Source organism: Myotis myotis, unplaced genomic scaffold (assembly GCF_014108235.1).
Source record: "Myotis myotis isolate mMyoMyo1 unplaced genomic scaffold, mMyoMyo1.p scaffold_m19_p_17, whole genome shotgun sequence".
Classification (NCBI taxonomy): domain Eukaryota; kingdom Metazoa; phylum Chordata; class Mammalia; order Chiroptera; family Vespertilionidae; genus Myotis; species Myotis myotis.
In genome coordinates this window covers 34,983,274-35,000,925 of record NW_023416321.1, presented here as the reverse complement: position 1 = coordinate 35,000,925, position 17,652 = coordinate 34,983,274, and the positions used below count along the sequence as shown (strand labels likewise).

Genomic DNA, 17,652 nt, shown 5'->3' with positions numbered 1-17,652 from the left:
GGACCATAATAATAACAAAATAACTGCTTATTGAGTGCTTACTCTGTGCCAGAAACTAGCTGAGCACTTTATGCTGTTTAGCTCATTTGATCTGGTATTATTAACGTTCCCATTTCACAGATGGGGAAACTGAGATTCAGAGAAGCTAAGGGCTTTGGCCAAGGGCATATAGACACTAAATGATGAGTCCCATCTAAAAGCCAGGCTTTTAGCCCTAGCGGTTTGGCTCAGTGGATAGAGCGTTGGCCTGTGGACTGAAGGGTCCTGGGTTCGATTCCAGTCAAGGGCACATGCCCGGGTTGTGGGCTCTATCCCCAGAAGGGGGTGTGCAGGAGGCAGCCAATCAATGACTCTCATCATTGATGTTTCTCTCTCTCTCCCCCTCTCCCTTCCTCTCTGAAATCAATAAAAATATATTTTAAAAATAAAAGCTGGACTTTTAGCCATGCCCTGTGCTGTTTCTGCCTTGTGGCACCTCTGGCTCCCTGCTCTGGTGATTGGGTGGTGGCCCTTTCCAGGACCGGGGCAGTGATTTCAGCCCCAGATGCAGTGGTTTTTGTCTTGCTCGAGGGACTGTAACCACTAGGTGCTCTTACAGATAAACCACACGTTCTCCCAAAAGCCCTGTGAACTGTCTCATTTTATAGCTCAGGGCGGCCAAGCCGCCTGCCCCAAGTCACACTGTTGCCGAGTGTGTGTCCTGCTCCCTGTGCAGTGCTGACACTCTCTTGCACCTCATTCAGAAATAGGAATCTCTAATTCTTAGCAACGCATACAGCAGACGGAGCCTCTCACAGGGAATCAAATCTCCATCTGGAAAGGAGGGCATTTGTCGAACCCACTCTTGGCTGTGGATTGACATCTTTGGAACTGTGGCCTTCTATGGGGGGGTGAAATCCCCCCATGGGGCCGGCCCCCAGCCCCTGGCGCTCCACACACCTCAGGGCTCCTGCACCAGTGGGCAGGGATGCTTGGCTTTCTTATCTGCCTTCCTGGAAATATAGTCCATAATCCTTTATCAAAATGAGCAATTGCATTTCTCGTTCCAAAGCTGGCTTGCTCTTGCCTGGGAGAGGAAGAACGAGGGAGCCTTTGGAGAGGGAGAAAAATCATGTTATTTTTAAAAGGCATTTTGAGTGAGTGCTGAATGGAGTTCAAGAAAATTGCCTTAAAGACTTGCTCTCCGCGGGGATGGCGTTTCTCATGGCTCCCAAGCATTTGGAAACTTAATTGCACACTTGTACAGGCTACTGTTTTTATTTCTTTCTGGCCTCAGAGGTGGGCTTTGAAGATTGTGCTCTGTCTGTAATTTTTTTAAAATCTCTAATACATTTTGCACATCTGCAAGGTAGAACCGCTTGAAAGAAACTGTGTCAGAATTGGCTCTCGATTTAATGAATCTGCAAATGGAATAGGGCTCGGTGAGATGATGTGGCGTTAGCTGGCCCTGAGCCTCCGGCTGCAGGGGTGCAGCCTAACCCCGCCACCCAAAGCGGCTGTGCTCTTTGCTGGTGATCTCTGAATTGCAGAGCCTTAGCTCCCACCTTTGCTGAAATCCTTTCTCTACCCCAAGCTGGAAGCCAGGCCATATGGGGGAGACCCAATTCTGTGTGGGTGTTTGGGGCCTCTTAGGCCAAGATGCTAATAAGAGCGTTTAGCTTAATTGTAGAACCACAGTTCCCCTCTGCTGGCGGCTTCCTCAAACCTCCCACGCCATATTGTATCTAAAAACTAGAAGGTCCATTTTGGGGTCAGAACTGTGTAGTGAGCAAGGTAGGATTTAGACTGCAATGCTTGGGGTTGGCAGGGATGCCAATACTCGGGGGAGTGGGGAACCCCAGATTTGTGCTTCCTGAGTGGGGAACCCCTCTGGGACTCTGGCTTCCCACCCACGGGAACATGGTTGGGGAAGGGCTACATGCCTGCCTTTAGAGGCAGGCAGACGAGGAGTTTGAATTCAGGCTCTGCCACTTTCCAGCTGGTGAAGGTGCTAGGGAATCCTGCTTGTCATCCTGCCCTCTACCTTTGGCACTGTGCCCAGAGGCTGGCCTGGAAGTCCACACCTGTGGGCTCCTGCCCTGGGCCTAGGGCTAACGGCAGGCACCGGGCACCGGCAGCTGATGGGGGAGGGAGGAGAGTGAATCCTGGGTAAGCATCCCCTGCCCTACAGGCTGGGTTGATCCCTGACCGAGGTCTCAGCTCTTGTCAGGGGCCCTCCCTCTCCACACTGCTTCTCTGTCATGGTTCTGGTTCCCCACCCCTCCCCTCCCCCTTCAGGCTGAGGGTTGTTAACATTGATGATTTCTTTCTTTCTTTTTTTTTTAACATATATTTTTATTGATTTTGGAGAGGAAGGGAGAGGGAGAGAGAGAGAGAGAGAGAGAGAGAGAGAGAGAGAGAGAGAGAGAGAAACATCAATGATGAGAGAGAATCATTGATTAGTTGCCTCCTGCATGCCCCCTTCTGGGGATTAAGCCTGCAACCAGGGCGTGTGCCCTGACCAGGAATCGAACTGTGCCCTCCTGATTGATAGGTCGACACTCAACCACTGAGCCACGCCAGCCTGGCAACATTGGTGGTTTCTTGCCTGTTAACTAATATCCCTGTGCATCCCCTGTGACCTGCACACACCTTCCTCGATTGTCCGTTTATTAACCTGTCCTCAGTTAGCTAGCGACCCCTGACTGACACAGCAATCCTAAGCAAGGCTGTGACCTCTGGGAGCTTTGGTTCCCTCACCCGTAAAATGAATGTTATTATAGAACAGTTTGCTTGTATGCTTGAAGGTGAGTGCAAAGTGCTTGACCCAGGGCCTGGAGGACAGTGGTCTTACCCCGCAGGGATAGGAACAGTGTAGGGGGACTGGGCAGTCACCTCTGCCCTTGGGCCTAAGGCAGCCTTACACTCTGCTCTCTGCTTTCCATTCATGAGCCGGGCACTGCTGACCGGTGGCACCAGGAGAGCAGAATCTCACGAGACTCAAGAAGTTGGCATGTCGCCCTAGCCGACTTGGCTCAGTGGATAGAGTGTCAGCCTGCGGACTGAGGGGTCCCAGGTTCAATTCTGGCCAAGGGCACATGCCTGGGTTGCGGGCTTGATCCCCAGTAGGGGATGTGCAGGAGGCAGCCAATCAATGATTCTCTCTCATCATTGATGTTTCCATCTCTCTCTCCTCCTCATTTCCTCTCTGAAATCAATAAAGAGATATATTTAAAACAAACAAACAAAAAAACAAAAGAAGTTGGCATGTCTTTTGTCCTGTGATATCCCATAGAAGTTGCCCATCCGACCCTTATGTGCACACTTTTTCACATCTTTATTTTTTTAACCTTTTTATTATTATTATTTTAAAAATATATGTTATTGATTTTTTACAGAGAGGAAGGGAGAAGGATAGAAAGTTAGAAACATCGATGAGAGAGAAACATCGATCAGCTGCCTCCTGCACACCCCCTGCTGGGAATGTGCCCGCAACCAAGGTACATGCCCTTGATCAGAATCAAACCTGGGACCCTTCAGTCCTCAGGCCGATGCTCTATCCACTGAGCCAAAAACGGTTAGGGCTCTCATCTTTATTTATTGTTATCGGGAAACAAAGCAAGTACAGATTCCACATAACACAGTATCCCCTGAGAAGGCAAAAGAAACAGATGACACTGGCTATCCCAGCTGGAGCGGCCGGGTGGGTGGGACTGAAGCAGACTCGGCCAGTGCCAGCCAGCCCCTCTCCGGCCTCGTCGGCTCTGGAATCCCATTCAGTTTTTGAGGGTTTGAGGATCCAGAAACCAAAAGGACAGCAGAGAAAGCGGGCGGGGGAGGAGTCTGTGAACCGTTGGTGTTTATGTGAATGCCTGTCTAGGAAGGTGGGAAAGACACAGAGCCCGGGGCCCTGCTCCCGGGAGGGTGGCAGCTGAGTTGGGAAGCTAGCACTTAGGAAATGATGAGAGCCTGAGAGGGAGAGGAAATAAACAGGCACTGGTCGGGGCTGCCTGGCAGGGAAACGCCAGGGAGAAGAAGAGGGCATTTTGCAGGAGGGACCGACCACCAGGCAAGGAGAGGAGGGTCAGGGGCGGCCAGGCTGAAGGAAGGCATAGGTGTGGCCTGGCAGTAGCCAGAAATCCAAGGGAGAGAGAGCACAGCGTGGGTCTGGCTATTTTAGGGTCTTGAAGCCAGGTAAGGTACTTAAATCTGGAAGCAGGACTCTGGGAGCCGTTAAAGAAAGCATTCTGAAGCTGAGGTTCACAGGCAGACCTCAGAGCACCCTGGAACCTCCTTGAAATTGTACGGTGCAGTGGCCGGGCGTGTGGGGGCTTTGTGATCGGTTGGACCTTCCGTCTCTGAGTTCCAGTGCCACTTTCTAGTTATTCCTTAACCTTTCTGAGCCTCGGTCTTCTCGTCTATAAAACGGAACTAAGTGGCGATGTCTACCTCGCAGCCTGTGTGGGGTCATACGGCGCACAGTCTCCGGCACGCGGTAAAGACCTCAGAAAGGGGCCCTGTCATTAAACGCTGCAGAACCGCGAGTGATCATCCAGTCGCACTTCTCTAGAGAGAGGGTCTCCTGTAGCTCTCATGAGATTCCCCAAGGGGTCCCTGATTCAAAAAATGTTAAGCACCACTCACCGCCTGAGAGGTTTAAAAATAGAGGCGTGTGAGGCAGCAGAGAGCCGTGTGTATGTGACAGGAACATGATGGTGTGGGCCTGGGGGCAGGGAAGCAGCGTGGAGCCTTTCTGCCCATCTGCTGGACCCACCATCCTTCCATTCATTCACTGGCTTATCACGCCTGGCTGAGCACTGACTCAGCCAGGCCCCCTGCTAGATGCCGACGGCCCAGAGACCAAGCACAGGCCGGTGGGAAGGGAGATGGGCACAGCCCGTCTTCAGAGATTCCCACCGGCCTCCTGCTCTCCTGTCCGTGTGAGGGCCCCTTCCCGCATGGAATCGGGCTGGCCCGCGACTCAATCTAACCAGTGGGATGCAGTGGAAGTGAGGTGACCAGGGCCAGCCCCAAGCCCGAAGGCCAGCAGCCTCACTTCTGTGGTTTTGGGAGGATGTTTTTCCATTGATTTTTAGAGAGAGTGGAAGAGAGAGGGAAAGACAGAGAGAAACATGGATATGAGAGAGACACATCAATTGATTGCCTCCCACACATGCCCTGACCAGAGCCTGGGCCAGGGAGAAGCCTGCAACCAAGGCACATGCCCCTGACCGGAATCGAACCCAGGACTCTTTGGTCTGCAGGCCAATGCTCTCTCCACTGAGCCAAACCAGCTAGGGCAGAACAGATACATTTTGTAAGAAGTCTGACTACCCTGCATGTAGAGACACCTGGAGAGGGAGACAGGCTCAGCAGTTTAGCTCAGATGACTCCAGCGCTTGCCACAATCTGGCTGAAACCACATGCAAAACCCCAGGTGAGAACGGAAGAGCCATCCTGCGGAACCCATTCAGCCCCCTGAACCATGAAGTCATGAAATGGTTTTGATTTAAGCTCTCACGTTTAGAATGGCTTGTTACCCATGTGGAACTGAATGGAGACCAACCAAATGAGAACAGGTAAAGGCTGTTTATTCAGAGGTTGCTATTCCAACGGATTAGCCATTGTCACGTATTTTGGCAGAGGCTCAGAGGCAGGCGGAGGAGTGGGCACTTTTTCTAATAGAAAGAAAGGAAGGCTTCAGGTCTGCCCTGGTTGGAGACTGTGGGCAGCGGGGAGCTGGAGGCAGGCTAACTAAAACCGGAGGGAGGGGGTCCTCTGTGATTGGCTAGGGATGCATATTTGGTTTTCTCTGGTAGGTCTTCAGTTAGAAGTGGGGACAAAAATCAGGGAAGCTAAGTCCTAAACATTTGGGGCTGATTGGCACAAGCTATTGTTTAGCTTTCTGGACTATTTGCTAGAGAGGTGGTCTGACTTCCTGTGAGAAGCAAGCTGGCCTCTTGGCTTGGTTACCTCAATGGGATGGTTTCTTGGACTGGCTACCTCAGACTGGGGCATTGGAGTTCCATTTGTATATGTGGCCTGGCATTGTTATAGCTGTCGTGTAACAATAGATACCTACATGCAAACTGAGAGTTTGGATTTCCTGTTGAATGAACAGAGTGGTCTAGGTAGGTCCAAAGTGGAGAGCCCCCCCTCCTACAGCCTATGCCCAGTTTGAAGGACAAGTGAGAAGTGGCAGGCAGATGAAGGAAGGAGGGTTGTCCCAGGTGGAGGGGACAGCATGACCTGTTGGGCCTGGGGATAGACGAGAACAGGGCAAGTGTGAGAGACTGCAGCAGGCTCACCTGGCTGGGCTCTCAACAGGTGGTGAGTGTGGGCTTAGGACCCGGGGCACTAGACAGAGTCAGATGTCCTCCTGAAAGCAGATCACAGTGCCTGGAGTGATATAATCACAGCTGAGCTTAAGAAGAACTCCCCAGATGGAGGAGACGGAGGTGGGCAAGGGTGAGCGCAGGATTGGTGAGGAGGCAGCTGCAGCATCCAGGGAGAGTTCCAGAGGCAGGAACTATCCGCCCTGTGGACTGGCCTCCTGGCAAGAGGAGAAGGCACAGTCCAGGTTTTCCGCAGACGGAGGAGTTGTGGTCACCGAGAAGGTGACCCAGGAAGAGGGGAGAAGGTTTGGAGGCGGTGACGCTGTTTTGGGAAAGCAGAGTAGGGAGAGTCTGGGAGACCCCAGGGAACACAGGTGGGGTCCCTGGAGATTTGGATTTGGAGCTGGGAGAGACTCAGAGGGGATGCGTTTTTATGCATCATGGGGGCCCCCAGGGACCGTGGGTAAATGACAGGAGGAAGAGGTGCCATGCCAGGGGCTGAGAAGGAATGTCCAGTAGGCCGTGCTGGAACCCGCCCAGGGGAGACTTGTGCCAAGGAAATTAGGGGAGATTTCAAGGGGTGCTCCGCCCCAGGGGCAGTTGAGTTGATAGTGACTGGGCACTGTTGGATCTGGACCCATGCAGGGAGTGTGGGTGAGAAGGGGTGGAATACCAGGGGCAGGGGCTTGAAGGGAGAGGAGTGGGCCTACTGCGGGGGGGACAGACCTTCCAAGCAGTTTGCCTCTGCGGGGACGAGAGAGGCAGCGGCTGCAGGGAGGTTCGGGTCAGGCGAGGTATGTAGTTCAGTGGGAGAGTTAAACAAGTCTCTAGGCAGAAGCAGAGAGGGAGCAGTCTAGTGGGCGGGAGCTGAAGATGCCCGAGGCGGGCGCAGCCCACAGGGAGGCAGCTGTCAGAAACCTTGGCCTTGGGCTGTGTTGGCCCACACAGTGTTTCCTTTTTTTGGTGGAACTTGCTGCCAACCCATTGCATATAAAAATCCTGATTCCCAGTCTCTGGCAAAATCCAAAGATCTGATGGCCCGGGGCCTGCTTTCTGCAGCGCAGCAGTGGCTGGAGCCTGGGGCCTTCCGGCTGGGCCTGGCTTCCAGGTTGCCACCTGCCCCGTCCTACCTTCCATCTCACCCTTTTCTGTTTCCTGCTTGGCCTCTGTGGGCATTTGAATGGAAATCTTGGGGTGAGAGGACGTGAGAAGGTAGGACCAGAGCCAGCCTCAGGCAGAAGGCTGGGTGAGAATGCTGAGAGGTGAGGGCCTAGGCCTGGAAGCCAAGGGTAGAGATTTAAGGAGGGGGTGAGAAGGGTGGTTGGAATGGCCACTGAGGAGAATGGGAGAGGAAGCTGTGGGCTGCATAGATTAATGCTGGGGCAACCCCAGTGCTGGGACCAGCTAAAACTGAGCCAGGGACTGGCAGCTGCTCCCATTCATACCAGTGGGTGAACAGAACAGGGGAGGGGGCGAAGGAGCCTGCTCTCAGGAGCTTCTATACCAGCCGTGGGCAAACTACGGCCCGCGGGCCGGATCCGGCCCCTTTGAAATGAATAAAACTAAAAAAAAAACAAAACCGTACCCTTTTATGTAATGATGTTTACTTTGAATTTATGTTAGTTCACACAAACACTCCATCCATGCTTTTGTTCCGGCCCTCCGGTCCAGTTTAAGAACCCATTGTGGCCCTCGAGTCAAAAAGTTTGCCCACCCCTGTTCTATACTCAACTCAGCATCCCTTGGCTCTGTTGGTGGTGGGGGTTGGGGGGTGGTCCCTGAGACTCGGGGTCACACAGACAGAGCCCCAGGAGACAGAGCTTGTCCTCCCGTCCCAGGGACTCTCCCAGGCCAGGGACGTGCTGAAGCCCCGCGTGGCCCAGGGAAGGAATCGTTCTGGGGGAGCCCTGTGTGAAGCTGACGGGCTCCTGAGATTCCAGCTCCGTTCCTCGTGGCGGGTCCTCAGGAGGTGCGCACACTTTCTTGCACACCCCTCCCCCGAGCTGTCCTCCTTCGGAAGTTCCTCTGTCTGTCCCTCTGTGGCCTCAGGACTAGCTCTCAGTCACCAGGGTGGGACTTGCTCCTGACCTGAGGGGAGGTCCTCAAGGGGTCCTCAAGATGAAATCTTCCTGCCCTGGCTGCTCTGGCTCAGTGGGTAGAGCTGCAGGCTGAAGGGTCCCGGGTTTGATTCTGGCAAGGGCATAGGTCCGGGCTGTGGGCTCGATCCCCAGTAGGGGGTGTGCAGGAGGCAGCCGATCAATGGTTCTCTCTCATCATTCATGTTTCTATCTCTCTTTCCCCCGCTTCCTCTCTGAAATCAATACAAATATATCTTAAAAAAATATTAAAAAAAAAAAAAGATTAAACCTTCCCAACCCCTCCCTGTGCATGAACGCTCTCCTCTCGGTCTCACTGGGAATCGTGTGCCGCTTGGACACATGTCACTGTATCATTGAGCTGGAAGGTAATTAGGCGACGCTGGGGGAGAGCCTGTCTCCTGGGAACACTGGGGTAATGAACCATCACAAGGACCAAGGAGGCTGCTGGGGGCTGCTGACCGCAGAGGCGCGGTGAATCGTTCGTTCCGGAGGAGCTCCTGATTGGCCCTCATCCCGGCTGCGTCAGAGCTGGCCCCGTTCTTCAGCGGGAAGTGGGAGCTTTGGTGGAGAGCGAAAAGGGCGCCCTGGGCTTTGAAGCAGGAATGTGAACAAGTTGTCCCTTGGTGGGGTGGGAGGAAGACAGAAGCCACAGTCCTCTATGGTGGCGCATGTCCTTGAGGCCTGGACACAGTGGCCAGGAGTCTTTACCAGGAGAGCCAACTGGGAGGGGGCCAGGCCAGCTCTATCCTGGACCCCTTAAGCGTCAGCCAGACCCACTCAGAAGTGCTCCCAGCCCGCCCTCCTCCACAGTAAACACACCGAGTATCCCCACCTGGGAGACTGGAGAAGAGACCAGAGTGGCCCCAGGCTGGCCTGCCCAGCAGTCCCGTTACAGCGGCCCGCTTCTCCATCCAGCTCCTGGCTTGTCCCCACGTGGCTCCACCCTTGGCTCCCTGTGTCAGTGACGGGGTGATGGCATGTTACCCTGGGCAGCCTCCTGCCACCCCCACCCCTTCCTGTTCCCTGACAGAAACTCCAATCAGCTTCTTCAGCCCCATCTGGTCGGCCTTTCACCAGCCACTCAAACTCTTCACCTTCTCTGAATGGAACCCCATCAGTTCTTGCAACAGAGCCCACATTTCAAATAGGCACCTTGCTTTCCTTCGACTCTCTCTCTCTCTCCCCCTCTCCCTCTTCCTCTCCCTCTCCCTCTCCCCGCCCCCCCCCCCCTTTCTGTCTTCCTTTATTTCTTCTTCCTCTTCTTCCTCTCCTCTTTCCCTTCTCAGGTCTTGGCATTTCAGGTTGTGGATCTGCTACAACCACCTTCCCAGAGAGTTCTGTTTGCTCTGTACTCAGAGCTGCCTCCTGGGCCGCTCCAATTCCTGGGTACACCCCGGCCACTGGTCCTCCCCGCCCCCCGAGGCCACAGAGAGCTGTCTGTGGGCCGCCCCTATGGACGCGTGAGCCACGCTCAGGCAGCGGCCGGGCCTGTCCTGCCCGCAGTTGTGTCCTCAGTGCCCGGGCCAGGTGCCCCAGTGCCCGGGCCAGGTGCCCCAGTGCCCGGGCCAGGTGCCCCAGCTGTGCTGCGTTGGAGTGGATGACAGCGCTGCCCTTCCCTGCCTCCGCTCCAGACCCGCCCTTTCTGGGGGCACATCCTTCTGTGGGGGGGTCACCGGTCTTCCAGCTGCACTCGCTTAGGGGAGCCCTTTGAGGGGTGTTGGGACTGGTTTCCTCCGAGCAGCACCACCCTGAGGAGTCCCTGCTCTGCCCTCTTCCTCTTGTTTGTCCCCCCAAAGGGCAAGGAGTCCAGGGGCCAAGGAGATGTGCCCACCAGGAGCCCGTGCCCATCACTCCGGACCAGTTCTGTCCGGTAGAAACGGGAGCTGCGTGTACTTCAGATGTTTTAGTTTTATTCATTTCAAACGGGCGGATCCGGCCCGCGGGCTGTAGTTTGCCCACGGCTGTTCTAGAACCACATTAAAAAAGCAAAAAGCGGCAGGTGAAATTCATTTAAAAATATTTGTATTTAACCCAACATATTCAAAATATTATCGTTTCAACATGTAATCGCTGTGGCAAGTGTTCTTTCTCATCGTAAGTCTTTGAAATCGCCACATTCAAGTTCAGAAGCCACACCGGGGTGGCGGCTACTGCACTGCTGCTCAGTTCCGGACCACACCGAGGCATCGGAGAGCGAATTCCCTGCCCGATGGCCCAGCCGGTGTCCAAGGCCCCTCCTCACCGGGGCTCCTAAGGGCAGATAGCACCCAGAAGCTCGAGGGTGGGAATGGCCAAGAGCCAGACTTGCCTCTGAGGAGGGGGCACATTCCCTGCGCTCTGGTTTCCTTCTTAGTTCAACATCCACTCTGATGGAGAGGCCGGGTGATGGACCCATGAGCACTGATGGCGGAGGGGCTGGGCACAGCTCAGGAGCAGCTGGGGGCCCTTGGGGTTGGGAGTCTGGGATCCCACAGAGCAGCCTGGCAGAGGGGAGGGTGGGCACAGGTCCACAGACAGGTTAATGGCTCCTGCCTTGCACACAATTGGATTTGCCCTCCCGAGCCTCCCAGCTTTGGGGAAAGGCCGCTCCTCCTGGGAGCTCAGCTGGATGGCCAGAGCCACAGGGCCTGGGCCGCCAGGCCTGATTCGATCAGGAGGAGTGAAGGACGTGGGCTCACAGGCAGCCAGTGCCCAGAGGGGCCGTGGCTCCGTCCAGAAAGACAAGGCTGTGGGGCGGGGGGGCACATGGGGGCCACAGGTCCCCTCTCCTGAGAGCCTCCCTCCACTCAAAACACAACGGACAACTGTCTACTCGTACATCATCCTCCCCTCCCACTTTCCCATCTCTTTGAGAGCTGGTTGCTGGATGGCTCAGTCAGAGAACGTGGAACCAGCCCATTTTCCTTTGTGTCTGTCGGGTGGGTGTGCAGCACGTGCTAAGACAGGGACGGTGCCGGGGAAGGGGAAACAGAAAAGACCCTCCCTTTTTTCCTCTCAGTACTTACATCTCGTATCAAACGAAACTCCCAGACGTGCACCGTGTCTCTCTCCGTGTAAGTCTGGGGAAACGATTCGGGGACAAATTGCAAACTAGAGGTGAAGACAGCCCAGGACTCCAAAGTGGACATGTCCTCTCGCCGCCCTGCCTCTGGCCAGGCCGTCCCCTCCACCCGGAGTGCCCTCCGTTCCCCCTTGAATGCCAGGGGACCTCCCGCTCACCCTTGGAGGCTGCCTTCCCTCTGCCCTCTGCCCACCGCAACACTGCTGGTTTCCTCCTCACCCCTGTTCCTATAGCGCTGCTGGGCTCCATCACACAGGGCACTTGCTCATTCAACCTGCAAATAACGATTGAGCTTCCCCCCCCACCCCCCACCTCAGGTGCCTGGCACTGTTCTGGGGTCTGGAGACATCACAGGGAACCGGCAGACAAGGGGAAAGACAATAAACATGTCAACAAATAATTAAACAAGAGACACTCAGGGAGTGTTCTCTGCTAAAGGGGAAACAGAGCAGGGCACTTAAGTAATCAAGAGTGACTGGGGGGCGGTAATGGGGGTGCCCCCGCTGAGGTCTGGATGCTAAGAAGGAGGTAGTCCTGCAAGGCCAGCGGCGGAGTGATCCCGTCACTGCAAACCTATTGTATCATTCCCTTTGTAGGAAATATCTAGAATAGACAAATCCACAGAGACGGCAAGCAGATTAGTGTTTGTGTGTGTGTGTGTGTGTGGGGGCGGTCTGGGCTGGGGAAGAATGGGGAGTGACTGCTAATGGCTATGGGATTCTCCCTGGAGGTGATGAAATGTTCTAGAACTAGATAGTGGTGATGGTTGCACAACATTGTGAGTGTACTAAATGCCACTGAATTGTGTGCTTTAACATGGTACTTTTATGTTATGTGCATTTTACCATAAAACAAAACCTTCCAAGGCAAGAGTGGAGAGAAAGGCTCACGCGGCCAGTGTCGGGGAGAGTGGTGGGGCGTGGGGCTGGAGAGGTGGCGGGGCCTGCCGCCAGGACGCTGTGGGTTGGTAAGGAGTTTGCATTTTATTCTGGCGCCGTGGGAAGCCACTGGGAGGCTTCAAGCAGGAACGCACCATGACAGCACTTCCTGTTCTCGAAGGTCCTTGTGGCCGTGGTGTGGGGCATGCATGGTGATGACCGGGTGCGGGCAGTGGGGATGGAGTGACGTGGACAGATTTAGGATCTATTTTGAAGGCAGAACCAATGGAACTTGGATCTAAGGGAAAGAATGGAGGAAAGAATGGAGGGAAGGAGAAGGCTGTCTGCACTGTTAGCTCGAGCCACCCAGAGGATGGAGTTGCTGTTGGCAGAGATGGGGACGCCGATGTGGGAAACACCTTTCGGACACACTGGGTTTGAGCTGCGTTTAGATACTCACGTGGCAACGTCAGGTGGGCCGTTGGGTGGACTGTTCTGGAGTTTAGGACTGAGACACACACCGATGCCCACCCCCTGCCCCATGGAGATGGTATTTACAACCTGGGCCGGGGTGAGCTGCCCTGGGGATAGGAGTGACTATGGAAGACAGAAGGTCCGAGGGACGAACTCTGGGGAATCAGAGCTGGCGCTGCCAGGAAGGCAGGAGAAAACCCAGCAGAGCCCTGTCTTGGAAGGGAAGGAAGTGTTTCCAGGAGGGAGGGCCAGCTGCGTCCAGTGCTGCTGTGAGGGTGAGTAGATGAGGACGGAGTCACTGTTAGGTTTGGCAATGTGATTAGAGGTCGGCCTCTCTGTGAGTCGAGTGCCCAGCACGTAGTAGGTGCTTATGAAAAGGTTGGGGGACTTGAAATGATTATGTTCTGCACTGTGTGACTCAGACTGCCCAGAGCTAGAAGCTGGGTATTAAAGGGAAGTGGCTGAGTTGCTCGGGACACCTAGGAGCGCTGGTCGGAGGGAGACTGGGGCGGCTGGGGGTGCCTGGGGGCTGTGGTGGAGGCTGGGAACCCAAAGGAGCACCGGATTCTAGTCGCCCACTGGCCCCTTTGGAGAGGGCCTGCCCTCCACTTCTTTCCCCTTTTTTTCCTCTTAGGAGGTGATTCATATTTCAATATATTCCAGCTGAAAAAAGGATCAGATTTTGAGCAGGTGGTAAGTCAGTACATGGAAATTTGATATATTTTGACTAATGCAGTTTGAAATTTGAAAACTGCAGACAATTTTATTCGAGATCCATTTTTATACCAACTCATTACTGGGGGGTAAAGGCAAGATTTCAGGTTTCTGGGGGAGGACTGTGAACTACGGGCCTGTCAACCCAGGCCTGTCACCACCAAGCCCCATTCAAGCAGCTTGACCTCGCAGCCGCCGGCCCCCTGCTGCCCGCTGCCTGCCTGGGCCCCCAGGGCTCCTGTCGGAAAGGCTTTCTTTAGCCACGGCTTTCAAGTATCCTCCTGGGATTACTAGTCCAATTTAATCTGACCTTCAGCCCCACCTCTGTGGCACCAACTCCAGCAAATCCCTGGGGCTGGCACTTAAGACAAGTTTTGTGATATTACATAGACTCTCCACTTCCTTCCCCATCTGCCTTGTCCGTTTCCCCAGCCTCATGGGTGTGAAGCACAAGAGGAGGAAATGAATAATGAAGACGGGGAGGCATGGAGCTATTGGCGAGGGAGCAAGGACACACTCATGGGAAGCGGGGAGCTGCCCGTGGGGGCACTGGAGGGGGAGAGGGTGGGAGAGGGGCTCTGAGGGGCAGTGGCCTTAAAGAGAGAGAGAGCTCTCTTCTCAGTGTTGGATGCCAGATCCGTGTCGGTTTGAATCCTGGCTCCACCCTCTTGGGCGAATCACCACACTTTGTTGAGCCTTACTTTTTCTGAGCTACAAAATGGGGATGTGGTTTTCTGGGGGAACATTTGATGTAGGTGTGACACACAGGGGGGATTCAACATATGTGGGTCTCCTTTGCTTCCCCACCCAGCGATTTCCTCTGCATTTGAGCACGTAGCTCTGTCTCCTTTGGGTGGCTCACGGTCTAGTTGGGAAGGCAAACAGGGAAGTTGAAGCCTCTAAGGCAGCGGTTCTCAACCTGTGGGTCGCGACCCTTTGGGGGTCGAATGACCCTTTCACAGGCGTCGCCTAAGACCATCGGAAAACACATCTATAATTACATGTTGTTTTTGTGATTAATCACTATGCTTTAATTATGTTCAATTTGTAACAATGAAAATACATCCTGCATATCAGATATTTACATTACGATTCATAACAGTAGCAACATTACAGTTATGAAGTAGCAACGAAAATAATTTTATGGTTGAGGGTCACCACAACATGGGGAACTGTATTAAAGGGTCGCGGCATTAGGAAGGTTGAGAACCACTGGGGGGTCTAGGAAGTGAGGCCTAAAACGCCTGGTAAATTCTTTTACCTGCTTAGGGCATGAGGCATCTACCCTGGGGTCCTCTGGTGGCTAAACCTTACTGTGTCTCTACATTCACCCACAATACGGCCACCTCGGCCATCTAAAGCACTTGTTTGCTTTTACTAGAATTGCATCAGCTAAATCATTCATTCACTCACTCACCAGACATGCATCTACGTACCGCACCTCTGGTGGAGGCAGGTGACTTTAAGAGTGGCGAGTACTGCCCGGCCGGTGTGGCTCAGTGGTTGAGCGTTGACCCAGGAACCAAAAGGTCACGGGTTCAATTCCTGGTCAGGGCACATGCCCGAGTTTTGGGATCGATCCCCAATAGGGGTGTGCAGGAGGCAGCTGACCGATGATGTCCCTCTCTACCTCTCTATCCCTCTCTCTCAAAAAAATCAATAAAAACAATTTTTAAAAAAGAGTGGTGAGGACTTTGAGAGGAGGGAGCGCTGACGAGGGTGGAGGGGAAGGGTCTGGGGAGGCTTCGTGAGCAGGTCCTGTCGGAGCCGAGCCATGCAGTTACCGACAGGAGCCGAGCCATGCAGTTACCATCTAACCTAAGCTGGACTTTGGTTATAAGCCAGAGGAGTCTGGTCTGGCTGACTAAGCAACAGAGGAAAGCCTTGGGCGGTGTTTCAGGTAGGGCCTCTTGGGCTGTAAGTAACTGAAAACCCAAGAAGAGGATTTATTGTGTCATATGCCAGGAGGTTTACAGATCCCGGCATTGGTTGGCTTCACAATAACCAGGTCCTGATGGAGCCAGGTGCTCCCCATCTCTGCTCTGTGGTCCTTGCCAAGCTGGGTTTTAGCCCTTAGGGGACCCCTGCTGCCTCTGCAGACTGTCTTGGTGTCTCATTGGTCAGCGTGGAGTCACATGCTCCTGCCGAACGAATCACTGACCCACTCCCGAGGCTGGGGCGGAGCCTCGCTCCTCAGAGCCTATGGCTGCCTGATTAAGGACATTTGGATCCTAATAGCCAAGAAGAGGGGTGTTGAGCGGACCTCTGCAGAAAGAAAATGGGACCCAAAGGAGAAGCCGAACAGCCTAACTCTGGGGAGGGCAGAAACCGGGGTGGCTGGGGTGGGGGTGGGGGTGGAGGGGCTTGGTGGGAACAACTAGGGCGATGGCCTCAGAACGGCCCAGGGGGTGGACCGGCTCCGCTGAGTCACTGCTTCAAGTTCAGGTTCACGTTCCTGGGGGAGAGTCTCTTTGGCCGAGTCTGGCCACTGATTGATAGTCTTGCTTCCTGAATTGCCTGCTCTGTGTGTGTTGGGGGGAGGGGGAGGAGGTTTGAAGGAGCTGCACCCTCAAGAAGGCAAGGAGATGGGGGTGAGAAGTCCCTGAGATGATGGGGGAGAGCAGAGATAGACGGGGGAGAGCAGAGATGGGGGAAACAGGGCCAGACCATGGATGGGCCTGTAAGCCATGCTCAGCTGGAGGGACCCTATATCTGTAAGGCCATTTATTTGCAAGCAACAGACACCAGCCTTGGCTAATTTAAATTTAAAAAATAAGATTTATTTAAAGGGTGCTAGGTAAGTCACCGACTCTCTGGAGGGGTGGGGGCCCCCCAGGCAGGAGCAATGTCCCAAATGAACGCAAAGACACCTCCAAGCTCGACCCCTCCAATGTGCCGGCCACAGTCACTACCCCTGCTGGCTCTGCCACCGCTGCCGTCCCTGCAAGCATGGGTCCTGGTCGGTACTGCTCATTCGCATCACTGACTCCCGGTTCTGAGTCCGGGCCAGGGGTTTTGTCCGAGCTACAAGGGAGGCTTCGAAAGTGAGGGCTTGGCCCTGACTGGTTTAGGTCAGTGGATAGAGCGTCGGCCCACGGACTGAAGGGTCCCAGGTTCCATTCCGGTCAAGGGCATGTACCTGGGTTGCAGGCACATCCCCAGTAGGGGGTGTGCAGGAAGCAGCGATGTTTCTCTCTAATCGATGTTTCTAACTCTCTATCCCTCTCCCTTCCTCTCTGTAAAAAAATCAATAAAATATATTTTTTTTAAAAAGTGAGGGCTTGACCTTTTCAGGTTGCACCTGGAGGGAAGGGCTCACTTACATAATAAATTGGGAAATCTCCCAAAATACAGGAAGAGGCTCTCCTGATTGGGTGGCAAAAAAAAGTGACAAATGTCAACGTGCTATCCTGAAGGTATTTGGGGAAGACTGTCAGCTTGTGAAAGCCAGAAACTGGGTCTTTTGTCCCCAGAGCCCTCTTGGCATAGTGCCTGGCTCAGAGGATGGGGTGGAGTAAATATTTTCTGAGCTAATGCCCTGTCAGCAGAGGAGGGACATGAGCAGACTTAACTGGACGGGCCAGATAGGCCCAGCAGAGGGGGTGGGGAGCTTGGGCAGAGGCCGGGGGGCAGTGGGTGGGCATTAGGAACCGATGTTTGCAAACCCTTTTACTTCCTTGTCCCCACGGACCCCTCCTGTGACGAGGGGAGCTTGATTTCCCAGCACGTGGAATGCCTGTTTCATTCTGTCCTTTTTCCCGAAACTCCCCCACTCTCCTCCCTCCCTGGATGCTCTGCCGATGACCCCCTCTCCCTTCATGGAGAAAACAGCTCTGGGAGGCTAACTCCGTCTGCATGTACCGAGTCCCCTCCACTTACAGGCAGGAAATGCTCCAGCTGAGCCCTAGAGCTCGGTGCCTTGGCCCTCTCACCCCTATTGCATCTGTTTTCCCCTCTCTCCTCCAGAATCATGCTCATGAGCCTGCAAACGGGCTCTGGCTCTTGTTTTTTTTCCATCTTAAAACACACACACAACTCCCTGGACCCTATCTGTGCCCCTCCACGTCCTGCCCTGTTTCTCTACCCGCTTCACAGCAAAACTTGTGATCACA

At 54.2% G+C, this 17,652-nt stretch overlaps 1 protein-coding gene across 2 annotated transcripts in view; it reads left to right on the top strand.

Annotated features, from left to right (window-relative positions):
- RTN4RL1 (reticulon 4 receptor like 1) overlaps positions 1–17,652 on the top strand; it is a 69,832-nt gene that overhangs the window by 38,439 nt on the left and 13,741 nt on the right. The gene's annotated exons all lie outside the window — the stretch shown is intronic.